General features: G+C 52.8%; 1 protein-coding gene across 3 annotated transcripts in view; it reads left to right on the top strand.

Moving 5' to 3' along the window:
• LOC139440587 (neuroligin-4, X-linked-like) overlaps positions 1–14,484 on the top strand; it is a 354,500-nt gene that overhangs the window by 75,031 nt on the left and 264,985 nt on the right. The window lies entirely within an intron of this gene.

Here is a 14,484-nt window from a genome sequence, read left to right as displayed (position 1 = left end):
AGCGAGGGCCAGGAAGCTTACACGCCTTATCCTTTCCACCCAGCTGGGAGCCCGGGGGTCTCGCTCAGCCCTAGGCACCTGTAACGTCGATGCAGCCCACCTAGCGCCTTCTGGACGAGCTGTGTGTTTTCCCGCATAGTGAGCACTCACAGAAGCGCGTGGACCCCGTCCCTCGGGGCAGAGTGTCCCCTCCTCTGATTGTAGACGCGTTGTTGGAAAGGTGTCTTTGGGGAGCAGGAGCTGAGCTGTTGACCTTCTCAGGGTACGTGGGAGCCATCAGTTACTGTCAAACCCAGCGAGGCGAGGAACACGGTCTCGATTCTCAACCCCTTGGAAGGGTGTTCTTCTCTGGCCCCATACAAAGCCTGCTTTTGAAGAGTCTCGAGAACTCATCTCTTCTTTCATTGAGACGCTTTTTATTCAAGAATATGCTTGTCCTCGCGGGTCTCCTAGTCCGGAGAGGAACGCGGTCCCCGGTGTGTTCTCAGGGAACTGGGTTATTTCTGATTGGAAAGCACAGCCCGGGACGCCAAGAACAACAGGGGGAAAGAAGGCCTTTAGCAATGAACTCTCACAAACCCGATAGGTTTTTTAAAATGCTGGTAGCGATCAGAAAGAGAATGCTGGCATGGGCGTGCCATTGAGATACAAAGTCTTCTCGTGCACGAGCGTGCTGCCCCTGATGGCTTGTTTTTGTTTGGGTTTTTTTTTTGTTTGTTTGTTTGCTTTTTAGTACTTAAATCCCAGTGCTTCACACATTGACACAGTGCAGTGAGTGAGTTTTATCTCTCCAGGACTTAACAAAACGCCCAGCCCAAGGACGGTGCTAAATAAATGCAGGGTGAGGAGAGGGGGACTGGACGCAGCATGAAAGCGTGAATGGACTGATACACAGACGTCTGAGAATAAAAATAATAATGGGAGTGTGTGTGTGTGTGTGTGTGTGTGCGGGAGGGAGAGACAGACCTGAAGATGACGGTAAGATCTTCTCACTAGAGACGGAAAACAATAAACTGTCCTAAGTCTTGATGTCACAAGACAGACGAGAAGAGTAAAAGACAGAAGGCGAAGAAGACGTTGCTGATGCTGTAGATTCTAACAACATAATTTCTACGTCCAATATTCGCCACGGCATCGTCCTTAACACGTCCCGCCGTTGATTCGAATGCCGAGCACGGGAGGCAGCTGGTCGCTCCCATCTTTATAACACTTCAGACAATGTACATTTTCCCTCTGTGCTGCTTTGCTTCGAATCACTTCCACGACCAAGAAACAATTCGCTTTGATTACGTGTTTTCCACGTACAAAATCCCCCATAGCAACTCATACAATACCTGCATTAGACGGTGAAACAGGAGAGACGTATTGCGCGATTCGCGAATTTGCACGATCCACAGCTTCAGCCGTGTTAGCCAATCTCAAGGCTGTCGTCCAGAAAACGGAATGCTGAATTCCCCACGTTTTCCCTGATAGGTGACAATTTTGTGCAAAAGTCAGTTTTCTGTCCTGGTATCGGCAGCCTCCGCGGTGGGCCCGCTGGTTTCAACGTAGAAATTATGAAGACAGAGTGGATTTCAGCTGCCTTGCATCAACACGTCAGTAAAAAAGCATTACAAAAGTAAAAGAACACCTCTCTCATGCCTCCACTTAACCCCGCAGGGAATGAGCCTGTAGTTTGGAAAATGGTCTAAAAATCCAGGTTATGCTGGGGAGGCGCAGTGCGGCAGCTAAGGAGGCAGGTGATTCAGGCGTTCATGTCTGCTGCGTCACCCACAATGACTTCAGACGTCCTGTCTTGGTTCTTAGGAACGTGGAAAGGAGTTGACATCCTTTACCTCGCTTTCATAGTCCTTGAGAGTAGAAGAGCGCCCTTTCCATCAAAAGTGTCCTACATTCTGCAGACAGGGCTCTGCTCTCTCTCCAGCTTATCCCGCCTCCCCCCGGCACCTACACCATCCTAGCCAGCCCGTGTATTTTATGTCATTTTATTTTACGTTTATTTTCTTTTCACCTGGGACTTCTGAAGGGCGGGCTGTTAGTTCACCCGGGAGGCTTGGGTGGAGAATCAGCCAGGTGGGTTTTCAGAGTGAGATGTTTCCATTCAGTCATTTCAAGCTTGGCCGGCGCTGAGCGTTTTTCTGTCACGTAACTATGAGCGAGAGGGGGGAAGACATGTGACCTCATTACGGGTAGGGGGAAGCTAAACAGGCTCTCCATCCCAGAGTTCCCCCAGCCGGATTCATCGCCGATCCAATCATTGCTGTGATAGTGTCACATGATTCCGAGGCCTCTCTGTCCCTCGGGTAATTCCAACTGACTCAGGACATCACGATCACTTGGGTTTGAATCACAAGGGGTGGCTGAATGGGCGCGGGGTGTCCAGAGACGCGTGGCCGTGAGTGAACAAGCAAGGTTTTGGCGTGTCGAACTGTGGTTGGTAGATTCTAATTTCAAGTGACACATAAGATCGGTGTGGAGGGGCCCATTTTTCAATGAATGCGGTTTTAGGACCAAGTACGCAAACTGGATGAGACACAGCCGTGGGAGCCCATTCGTGTTCTTAGCTGCCCTCGTTGGCGTTGGCATGTGAATCGGTTGCAGGCTCGGTACCCGGTCGGGGAGCCTGAGGGAGGCAACTGTTGTCTCTGGCTCTCTCTCGCTCTCTCCATCTGTCTCTCTCTGCCTGTGTCTGTCTCCAACCAATAAGTGCACCCTTGGGTGAGGATGAAAACCCATTGGAAGATGCAGCGATACATGACGTACATTCTCCCACGGCAGACACGCTCTGGGGGCTGCGTGCTTCCGAATCGGACTGATGTGGAGACCGGGGAGGTCTTCCGCAAGAAGGGACAGGGTTTCCCCGTAACCCCAGACCTCGTGCACAGGGCTCACCAGAAAGGCAGGGCCGGCCTCAGAGCTCACAGCCCCTGCTCCCTCCCTCACAGCGTTGGGGCCACTCACCTCCGTGCTCGTTCCATCAATTGTTTTCACGCCCAACTTGCTTTTCAGGCCAGGTGCCCCTGTGCGAGCCCGGTGGCGTCTACGTCTGAGGGTCCCGGCTCAGGGTGACACCGAGGTGTTCCAGAACACACGCACATTTGTCGGACGTCTGAGAAGGTGGCGCACCAGCCAGGCTGCTGGGCGAGGAGGCTTTCGCTGGCAGGAGATACTCTGCAGCTGCAGAGCCTCTCGCTCAAACGCCCTTGTGATAAGATTTCTCTTCTTTCAACTTTGACCCTGGACCACGACCCGTGTTCCTGGGGGCTGGCGCCCGACGGCGGCTGCTGTGCCACCTACGCATACGACAGGAAGGCCACGCTAGACACATGCATCTCGACGTGAGCGTGTTTCACCGCTTTGGAGGTTTCGCCCAGAGTTGTTATCTGCCTTCAGCATCACCTTTTAATATTCAATTCGCGAAAATGCGGCTCCTTGGAATGGTAGGGTACAGACGGCGTGTCTTACTTCTGTGGACAGATAATCTTAGAACACGTGAGACCGAATTCAACTGGGCGTGTTTGCCAGAAGCCCGCGTGTGCTCCAAATAGAAATAGGCCAATGATCGGCCCTAAATAAAGAAGCAAAACGACAGCATCGTCCTTGACAGTGATGTGTATATTAGCCATTGAAAAATGAATCTGTCTTTAGATTCCCCCGGGGAATACAAGGACTTTAGCTACTTTCAATCCAAATAAAAGAACGAGGAGAGTAATTACAAACAGACAGGAGGAGTAATCAATCTTTCCAAACTGTTAAGCGATGGAGATTCGGGATCTTTAATTAATGGGCTGATATCATACGATGCTAATTTTATTCCATTGGCTCTTCCGAGGAGGCAGTGATGAGAAGGAGGTGCCCCCAGGGCCACAGTTACTTTCCCTGCTTTTATTTTTCCTACTTTACTTCTAAGACGATGACGCCACATTTTTCATTAGGGAAGAGTTTTCGTTGTTAGTCTTTTGATTCATTTATTTTTGTTGGTGGTGGTACAAAAGTGGATTGTAACCTTTTTATTTACCCAATTTCATACCTGCACTGAGGGGGTGAGGATGTTGCTAGGTGTTAACAACTATTTATTTCCAGAAAAATCATATAGTTCATTACCTTTACACAAAGGAAATATCAAATTAATAATAAGAGCAAATCTGGGAATCACAGGCAAATCCTACTACGAGAACTTCTATGATCTGTCGGTGACCTTTTTTGAAAAAAAAGAATGACCATCTTTTCCAAAACAATCTTCTTTCTTCTATGTGCTCTGTTCATGTTTTAGTCAATGCAAGTGTATTAACGACTTACACTGTTTTCCTCTTATAAAGTGTCTTGAATCGATTCAACAGATAATTTCTACGTGGAAGCTCTTGAAAGGCAGTTGATCTCGGTAGAAAACGGCTTGCCCTGATTTACGCGCTCCCATTCCCCATCCGTTTTCAAAGGGGCTTCGCGCACTGCAGCTTTCCCGGGGCGTGGCGGCTGGTTCAGTTTGCCTCAGCATGGACGCATTCGGGGAGGCACCCCCTTCCCCAGACTCGCGTGTGTCCTGCTTCACACCGTCCAATCCCCTTTGTGCCCGGCACGCTCCAGAGGGGAGCTGTGGCGTGCATGTAGTTTACAAGCCAGGGGTGGGTCTTCTTGACGCGCTGTGTGCGGCCCCATCCCCGGGGTGTCTTTATCTGCGGGACCTGCGTGATAACAAGCACTGGGGTCGCCATTGCAGCTGGTTCAGGTGTCTTTCCATCAGGACAAAGAACAGATGAGAGCACAGTTAATGCACTATTTGCTTCGACTAGTACAAGCCACGGGCGTCTTAGGTCGGCTTGCTTTGGAGCGGCAGACTCCTGCATTTCTGTGTGGTTTTCAACAGGATTACGCTTCCTGGGTCCAGCCGACAGATGGAACACCTAGATACACAATTCTGATGGGGGGGGGTGTAGTCTCTCTTGTACTCACTAACAGTTAACGAGTATGCTACTAATAGACAAGCAAACTTGACTTTACACCTCGTGAAAAAAAATGGAGTCCTTGGTAATATAACGGATGAAGCTTAGCTACAAAAGCCCATTGTTAATTATTACTCATGGCAGCATGGCTAACTGGGGACTCAGCTAGCGTGAGTGGTTAGCAGTCTCTCTTCTTCACCGTGGCACACGGTCTCTCTGACACGTGGTGTGGAAGTGGAGTTATTTCTTCTTGCACGTAAGACACACAAGAAAGTGGTAGAAGCCGAGGTGACAGATGGCCGAGGAGGGACGTGTGAGGGGAAGTGACTGTGGGTGGACGAGGGGGTAGAAGCTGGAGTAAGCTGTCATCTTGTACAAACGGTGGCAAGGGACAGATCTGTGCGTTCCTGATGGATTGCTACTACAGTTGTTGGTATTTTTGTAGCAACTCAAGGAGCCCATCCTGGGGTGAGGCTGGTCATAAGCAAATGGAGCATCATGCACAGGGCCGGCGGGCAGGGTGGTCGAAGTAAAGCGTCGCTGTGGAGCATTATTGCATCTTCGTGGACTTCGCCTTTGGAGCTGGGTTTGCTGCCAATGTTAATGGGTCCGATGGTCTGCCCTCCGCTGAGGGCGTGTTGCATGGCATAGCCTCCTGGCAGATGCCTAGAACAGCAAGCGAGCAACCGTGTGCAGGGGAAGCCTCACTCTCCGATGAGAGCGGCTGTTGAACTCGTGGTCCTGCCTGGAGTCTCCTTGTGGAAGCCCCATCGTGCTATTTATAACAAGAGAGAAGAAAAAATTCCGTACCTTTTTTCTCTGCCCCTCAACTAGGAGCAAGTCTGTGGTGTGTGAGGTTGCCCATCGAGGGCACAGAGCTGAGCAGAAACTGAGGACATGCCCCCTAAAGGTGAGAAACAATGTATTTTAATGCCTGGCTGCGATAACATGTATAAACCAGAAACCAGTTATCAGATGTGCCCGAAGACACAGTAACTGTCAGAATGGCCGTAAGACCCAGGAAACGCGGTCCTGGTTTTATTATACCAACATGGTCCAGTCGGAGTTGGGAACTCTGTGTTCTGCTTCAGAAAAACAAAGTAACGAGGCAAACTTCACATTATTGAAGAGGATGAGTGTTAGGCAAGAGAGGGTCAACTCTATAGAAATAAGGACCATACTGGATCCCTAACTGTGTCTATGGAATTCAGTGATACATGTTAGAAATGGAAGAAGTAGCTCATCGCAGAGTTTAGGGAAAGGGGGATTGTTTGGGGGGGAGGGTGGGAAGGCACATGCAGGTGTTTGGGCAAGCGTTTCTCAGGGCGACAGCTGCCTCCAGCTGTTTGCTCACAGGAAGGAACTCAGACTGGGGGTGAGCGAAGAGAGTTGTCACAACCGGAGAAAGGAATCTGCCCCCCAAGACAAAGACGCAATCGTTTACAAGGTCCTTTTGCCTCCTCTCCTTGACCTTCCCGTCAATAGCTAAATGGGCTGCTTACTTGTGAATCCTGCAGAATGGAGATTTGTAAGGCCAACGCCACACTGTAGAAGGACGCGTAAACAAGTAGCATGCATATAAAAAAAGAATTGGCTGCATCTCACTGATGAGCACCGCTGACCCCGTGTGTCCAGCACAATGAGACGCAGCTGCAAACACAGGTGGCATGGCACGGTCCCCGTCACTTAGTAGGGCAGGAAAAAAGGAGACATAACTGTGTATTTGGCACTGCGGTACTATTCTCCGTGCGTTGGTTTCCCCCATAAAACGAGGGGATGGAAGAAGACCGGTCATAAGATGCTTCCAGCCTCTGAAACTGTGCCGTTCTCAGAGCTCAGCAGACAGAACCAAGAAAGCTGGCTCCCTTAGAGGTGGTTTCTGTACAGGGCGCGGGGCTCCGCTTGGACCTCAGACCGAGCACCATCCAGACGCCCAGAATGGAGGTGCGGAGGACGGGCCGTAGGTGAGCATATGAGCACAGGCTTAGAGAGTTGTTTGTTTGGGAGAACATAAGGCCGTCCCGGTTCAACAGAGAGTGTTTCCGGAGGAGTGAAAAGCTGCGAATGCGAACACAAGTGTGTCATCGGCGTTCTGTGACCTGAAATGACATGTCAACAGGTTCATTCTTCACATGGAGGCAAAGAGAGAGCAATGAAAGGTTCCGCTCGTCCGTGTAGAGTGTGGAAGGGAGGGTAATCTGGAGATGTCATTAAATCTCGAACATTTAAATTGCTTATTAACGTTAATGCCGTCATACTACTTAGGAGTAATTAGGGACACACTGTTGTCTCTTGAACAGTTTGGGTTGGGATTGCATGGGCTCACTTATTTGCAAATTTTTAAGTACTAGAAATATGTTTTCTATTTCTTATGGTTTTCTTCATTACCTTTTGTTTAACCTACAGTAACTTCTAGCTTACGTTCTTGTAAGGAAAGAGTATATAATAGATAGGACACAGAATATGTGCTAACTTGATAGTTTCCTATGAGTGAGGCTTCCTGTCGACTGTCCACTATTAGTAGTTAAGATTTTGGGGAGTGAAAGTTAATCGTCGATTTTGGACCACGCCGTGGCATCAGGTCCCCGACTCTGCGTTCTTCAAGGGTCAGCTGTATGTGGAAAACGGCCAGCGTGGGGGGCCTCACACAGACCGAGACGGGAAGTTTAGAAATGCACATGCGAGGTGTGAGAGGAGAGAGTAGGAGCAGTGACCGGGGCTGCATCGCTGAATGAAGAAGTCTGTGAGCTCAGTGTGTACAGAGTCAGAAAGACATCACACAAACAACCACCAGGAAAACAAGCAGAGCCCTGGCTGGTGTGGCTCAGTGGGTTGAGCACTGGCCTGCGATCCAAAGGGTTGCCAGTTCGATTCCTGGTCAGGGCACATGCCTGGATTGCAGGCCAGGTCCCCAGTAGGGGGCGTGCAAGAGGCAACCACACATGAATGCTGCTCTTCCTCCCTCTCTTGCCCTTTCTGTAAAAATAAATACATAAAATCTTTTTTTTTAAAGAGAAGAAAACAAACAGAATATCTGTGTTCCCTGTAAGACAGTAGGAAGACAGAGAGAGTTGGTCTGAATGGCGAAAAACACAAAAATAACAACAAAAAAACCCAACCACCATGGACTAATAATGTTATAAGGAGGAATACATGTGCAAACGAGGTAAAAAGTGACAAGACCAAGTTCAAGGGGACCAGCCAGCTCTGCTTTCCAGGCGGAGCAGAGAGGACTTGGGTGGACAAAGCCACCTCCCTAACCTTGCCCACGGAGGCCCATTTCAGCTGCCGGGACCAACCTGGCGCATCTGTGACTGGCAAACAAAGGGGGTGTGTCCGGCAAACAAAGGGGGCGTTTCCATCACCCCTGCTCAGCACGGCTCCCGCCATTGTCAACAGAGAAGGAACCCGGGACTCAGTAGCCTCCTGTGATGGGCTGAAGTGGTGGCCAGAGGCTGAGAGCCGTCCCCCTCTCCGTGGGCCCCCAGGCGCCTCTCAAGACTGCCCTGTGTGGTGTCAGCAGGTACGTTTCTGTGGGGCCGTCCCGCACCCCGCGCGCAGCGGTGTCCCACCCACAGCCCGTGGGCCGAACGCAGCCCGGGATGGCTGTGAATGCGGCCCCACACAAATCCGTACATTCCTGTGAAACATCACGGCATTTGTTTTGTGATTACGTGTCGCGGCGCATGTAATGGGTGGCCCAAGACAGCTCTTCTCCTCCCAGGGAGGCCCAGGGACGCCGCGAGGTTGGTTGCACACCGCTGAGTAGGCTGCTGAACACCACCCTCGGTTTCTCCCTGCTCTGGAAGCCGGGAGCGCCCTTCCCGCTGTGGAGGACGAACACTGTTTCCAGAAGCGCCAGAACCTCCCTGCGCGCTGGTGACGTCCAGTTCCCCCTTAGTGGCCGCACACGGCAAGGGACTTAACAACTGTCCGCCGGAGTGAGCGACTGAATGCCGTGTTCTCCTGACCGTGGGGACACCGAACATCCAGTGCCGGTCTCCAAAACGCTGCTGTCTCCATCGTTATCTGGGGAAGCACAGTTGCACAAGACACAGAGTGTGTATTAGTGGCCACTCGTTTCTGTTAGAAACGATATTTCGAACGAGTCTGTTATCTCCCTGAAATGATGGCTCTCCACCATCCTTTACGATTCTCAGGGAAGATTCCTCCCAAAGGCGGGTGGGTATGGAGGTCTGCAGTGGGTGAGAGCTTTACCCACGAGGGTCTCAGGCGCTCAGCTGCGTGATGCACCAGCTCGGGAGCCCTGCCTCTAGTCGGGCACAGCCTCGAGCCCCGCTTTCTGGCGCCGAGGTGCCCAGACCCCAAACAGGCCTGCCCCAGAGGTCCTGGGCCGTGGAGCGTCCTGGAGAATGAGCTCACGGAGGTGCAGCGATTCTCAGCAGGCCCTTCAAAGGACTCCGGCGGTGGGGGGCCTCCCTTCGCTGGGAAAAGCCAGGAGCTAACAGACCTAAAGCTCCAGCCAGATTCCTCCTGCTCATTCCGGGGACCTGCAAAGCCCCGCTCTGTCCTCCCCCTTGCAAACAGAAACTATTCAGGACCCTTCCAACAGCAGACAGCAGAGCAGACCTCTCTGCCAAAAGTGACGTTTGGCGCTTGCAGGCGAGCCAGCTGCTGAGACAGCTCCGCCGTGCGTGAGTGCCAAGGGCTCCGTCTCCTGCCAGTGCCCGAGCGACCGCCGTGCCCTGCTGGTGCGCCCCGAGTTCAGGAGACCGAATGTCGCGCTCCTGGGGACTTTTTATTCTGTTTTTGGCGTGGTAGAGTCAACAATGTAGGGCAAGAGCGTTTCATTTCGCACGGGGACGCGGAGTTCCTTTCCCCCCCCCCCCCCCCCGAGATAATGAGCTGAGTGGTGGTCGGTCCTTCCCCGGCGAGAAGGTTACGGGGGGGCGGGGGGTGCCCTCCTTCTCCGGGTGCCACGGATGCTTGCTATATTTTGTAGAAGGCAGGATGGGAGCTCTCCCCACTTCTCCGAACCTGAACTTGGGTAGAACCACCAGGTGCCTCCAGCATGGCTTCCTGACCTTGCTGCTGCCCCGTTTCATCCCTGAGCCCTTAAGGGGCTGCACTGGGATGGGCATCTTCCCCAAGAGCAGGCTGAGCAACCCATTGTGAGGTGGGGACGCCAACAGGGTTTCCACGGTAACGACCTCCAGAGTTCCGAGGACTGGAGACCTCACGCAGGCAGCCTGGGCCCCTGGGGCACAGGTGCGGGGATGGGGGGTGGGGGGTTGGCTTGAGATCGGTAGCTCCACCCAAGGAATCTGGCACCCCCAACCTGAAACTCCTCCAGTATGGGATGTCACCTCTCGGTGACATCTAGCAATGCTTCCTCTAGTCTGTTGAGGTCAGTGTTTGCGGGGAAGCCACACGATGTAGGTATTCCGTGCACATGAGAGAAAGGGGAGAAAACATGTGTTCCTGGATGCAGGGGCCGGGGACACTGTGTGGTTTCCCAGGCCTTGGTCCTCGGCTCCTATGTTCTACAGGTGCGCCAGCCATGGGTACCCCAAGTCGGTGCGAGAGGGTAGGTCCCTTCCTAAATCTACCCCCTTTCCTCCTCTGCAGCAGCTCACCTTCCCAAACATACGGCAAAGCGAGAAGAGAGCCAAATGACGGGCCGGCATCGCGAAGGCCAGTTGCTCTTTCAATCTCTGACACCCGTGTTATTAGCCTATGAGATAAAGCTAGTAATTGGCAGGTTTTGTTTTGAAGAGCTAGACAGGTATACAATCAGCACACCCCTGCGGCGTGAGTAGTCGCTGCCTCTCGGCACGGCCAGAGCGCACGCTCCTGTGTCCAGAAGACCGTTTCTTAGACGACAAGGGGCCACGTAGTTTTCCTCAATCTAGTCTATTTTAATTATTTAAGTGTGTGTTGTTCAATTACAGTTGACATTCCGTATTATTAGTATGTTAGGTTCAGGTGTACAGCATGGTGGTTAGACATTCATTTCCCTTAGAAAGTGCTCCCCCCCGGTATTCCCAGTCCCCACCTGCCCCCGACACGGTTATTACAATATCACTGCCTGCGTTCCCTGTGCTGGGCTCTACCTGCCTGTGCCGGTTCTGTAACGACCACCTGTACTGCTTAATCCCTTCACCTGCCCCGCCCCCCACCCCCTAGCCCCTCCCCTCTGGCAGCCGTCAGTCTGTGCTCTGTGTCTGCGAGTCTGCTTCTGTTTTCTTTGTTCCTTTATTTTGCTTTTAGATTCCCCACGTAAGTGAAATCGCACGGTATTTGTCCTTCCCTGTCCAACTTACGTCACTGGGCATAAACCCATCTCTAGGGTCATCCATGCTGTCGCAAAGGGCACGATTGCACTCTTCTCTATGGCCAAGAAATACTGCATTTCGTCTTTGCATTTCGCCTTTTGAAGCATAAGACAACCCCGTTGGCACAGAAGGCAGGGGACCAGCTTACCTCGTGCTCCTTCCGGCCTCTGACCTCGTGCAGTTCGGGCCCTGCGAGGCATTTGCTTCAGGAAACCTGGAGGCATAGCCTGGAGAGGGCTTGTTTTGCTAACGTGCCAAGAAAAAGGTCAGGGAAGAAAAGGTTACTGTGGGAAGGGGGGTGAGCCGTTGCCCGGTTTTAAACGATCCCCACATGTCTGCATCGTGGTTATTTTCCGCCTTGCGCAGTTGGTGGAGGCTCTGAAGCTCGGGGCAGCTTTGGGGGGAGCCCCGTGACTCTGGTGGAAATTAGGAAGTGTGGAGAAGTAAGCAAGACACACAGACGGCGGTGACCTGCAGGGGCCGAGGGTCTGAGCTGACCACATACTTCGCTGGCAAGGACTCCTCATTCTGAGCACTGCTGGGAGGTACCAGCAGCCACAGTCTTAAATTCCAGGTGGAAATAGCACGGGGGCGTGAGCGCTGCTGTGAAGGCCTGAGAGGCGGAGGCACAGGGCATAGATTCCGGTCCCCATGCAAAGGCCCCAGAGCCAGGACCGTCTGCGATGCAATGTCCAGTGTGGAAGCAGGAGGAGGATTGTCCAGCTCAGCTCAGGCAGGGCGCAGTCCTCCCTTCATCCGCATCTTCGTTCTATCCTGGCCGTCCACTGATGAGACGAGGCCCACCCACACTGGGGAGAGCAATCTGCTTTCCTCAGTCCACCAACTCCAGTGCTGATCTCATCCACATCCACAGACACACCCAGAAGCAACACTCAGCTGGCTCTCTGCGGGTGCCTGGCCCCCTGAGGTTGGCACGTGACAGTAAGCATCGCAGTCCTCAGGCCTTGCCTGGTGGGGTTCGGACCGTGCAGTCAAGCTCAGCTGGGACTCTGCTGACCCCGCTGTGTGTGTGTTTTCAGGCCCCGTCCCGTCCCTGTCGACCCGGCTTGTCTGCTTTCTCACACACGCACGCTGCGTTTTATCTCACTGTGTCCGTCTGCGCGGCAGCGGGGTGGTGTTTCCCACTGCAGACACCAGGCTTTCCAGTTCTCTTCCGTACAGACGGGCCTCCTCCTGGAGAGACACACGGGGTAACGTACGCCACCGGCATGTGGCCTCCTCCTTCCTCGCCTTGATGGCACCGAGCGAAGACACAGTGTCCCCTGAAGACACAGTCACCATAGTAACAATTAGCAGCCCCATGCAAGCGCTATTAGCGTCTGTGAGAGCCATTCTAGCCCAGTGGCTAAAAACAGAATGGTGTGGGTTAGGAGCCTTCATCTTGCCTAATGATTTCATCCCGCACCCGCCCGAGTCCTCACCTACACCTGTCTGTGAAATTTCCCAAAGGTGTTCTTCCCCTAAACACGCTTTCCTTGTGCTGACTGTGTGTGTGGTGCACAGCTGTCAGGGTGAAGGGGCAGCGTGAACGGCGTTGACGAAGAGACTGGTGCATATCGGAAAACCGGATGCCGTCCCATGCGGGGAACTTTCTCTGCAAGCACCGCCCGCATCGCTGTGCTTGCAAGCACCCCGAAGCGAGCGTGCTCCCGAGTTTAATTAGAAAGTGGCCCCGCGTTGCCCACCACCCCCTCCAGAAAGCTGCCCCGCGGATGCCTCAATAAGAACTGTGCAAATACCGTCAGGAGAGGGACTTTGATTGTTCCCTCCAGAAAATCGTCTCCTGTGTAAGTCCACTGTGTTACTGGTCCTTATTTAAGAAGGAAGTTATCGGCAGAGTGGGCAAAAACAAACCTCTTTACGTGACACAATGCTTTCTGCAAAAGCAAGAAAGGACAGAAAAGACATTCCCGAAGATGGGGGTGTGTTCTGAACCGGCCCCGCGGCCCAGCCCCTACCGTAGGGACGCTCAGCCCCGTGTTTAAACAAACGCTCTAATGCGTGGCTGCAATACCCACCCTACCCTTTGGGATTCTTTAGGAAACCCTTGAGGCCCATTTTCAGCTAAATATACTATTTATAAAACCAAAATTGTCACGCCGGTTCTGCCAACTTCCTGAAGGGCCAGGACGCATTTCCGACTTTGGACTTTACAAACCCAGAAGCTGAGTTTGGGGAGATTAATTATGTGGGCACAGGCACAGCCGTTTAAAACCGCACCCCGGGGAAAGGTCCAAAGCGTTCTTCGCTCAGCGGCCATTAGAAAGCAAGCAAGCAAAAGCAGCTAGACGGAGGTGGTGTGTGTTCTGAAGTACCGTAACTGGTTCCAACAGCCGTATCCAGCGTGAATAGCACACTCGCCGAGATCGGCGTGGTGAAGCTGCCGGAATGCTGTCCCACCCATCCCCTCGTTGGATGCCCTGAGTTCCTGCTTCCCAGCCATCAGAGAGCTCTTCCCGTTGGGGGCCTGCAGGGCGGGACCAGCTTGATTCAATTCAACCGAGACAGAAGCGTCTTCTGCCAGAGATTCTCATGAAAGGGCCGTGATCGGTGGGCCCAGCAGGCACACGGATGACGGCCCGGCAGCTCCTTGCACTGTGGTATGACACTGTTCTCATCCACCCAGGATTTAGGGGGAAATAATAGGCAATCCTTAATCCTGTTAATCCCCTCGAGGATTTTCTAGGGTGCCAGTTGCCTGGCCCGGTGTCCAGCCCATGTTTTGGACTTTTATCATCTCCGTTGGCTTCCGTGGTCCTGGGCTGAGTTGTCGCACAATTGAACAAGGGTTGAACCAAGGCCATTTGCATCCTTGGCAGATGGAGCGATTTTTCCCGAAGCCCAGGCAAAAGCAAATGCAAACTCACCCTCCTGGGTGAGCCAGACTACTAAGTAGTGAGCGTCCCAGCAGGAAAGTGGGTCAGGGGGACCTTGGGCCCCCCCAAACTCCTAATGGGTGTTTTGGAGAAACATAATGCATGTGGTCATGTCAACAAAGTACCAGAGCACCGGAAATTAGTAATTATCTCAGCGGGAGACGACCTCCCAGAGCAGGCTCTGACCCTGGGGTCAGGAGGTCCAGCTCCCCAGCCTGCCCTTGACCAGCAGTCGCCCTGTGCTTACGAACTTCTGTTTCCCTCTGTCTTCCACACACAGGAGATTCTATTGAAGCGGGAGAGATCTAAGATGCCGGCTGGCGATACGCATTTCCGGAACGGCGTGTTTGC

Source organism: Desmodus rotundus, chromosome Y (genome assembly GCF_022682495.2).
Source record: "Desmodus rotundus isolate HL8 chromosome Y, HLdesRot8A.1, whole genome shotgun sequence".
NCBI classification, from domain to species: domain Eukaryota; kingdom Metazoa; phylum Chordata; class Mammalia; order Chiroptera; family Phyllostomidae; genus Desmodus; species Desmodus rotundus.
The sequence above is the reverse complement of the archived record's forward strand: the minus strand, read 5'-3'. Positions and strand labels throughout refer to the sequence as shown.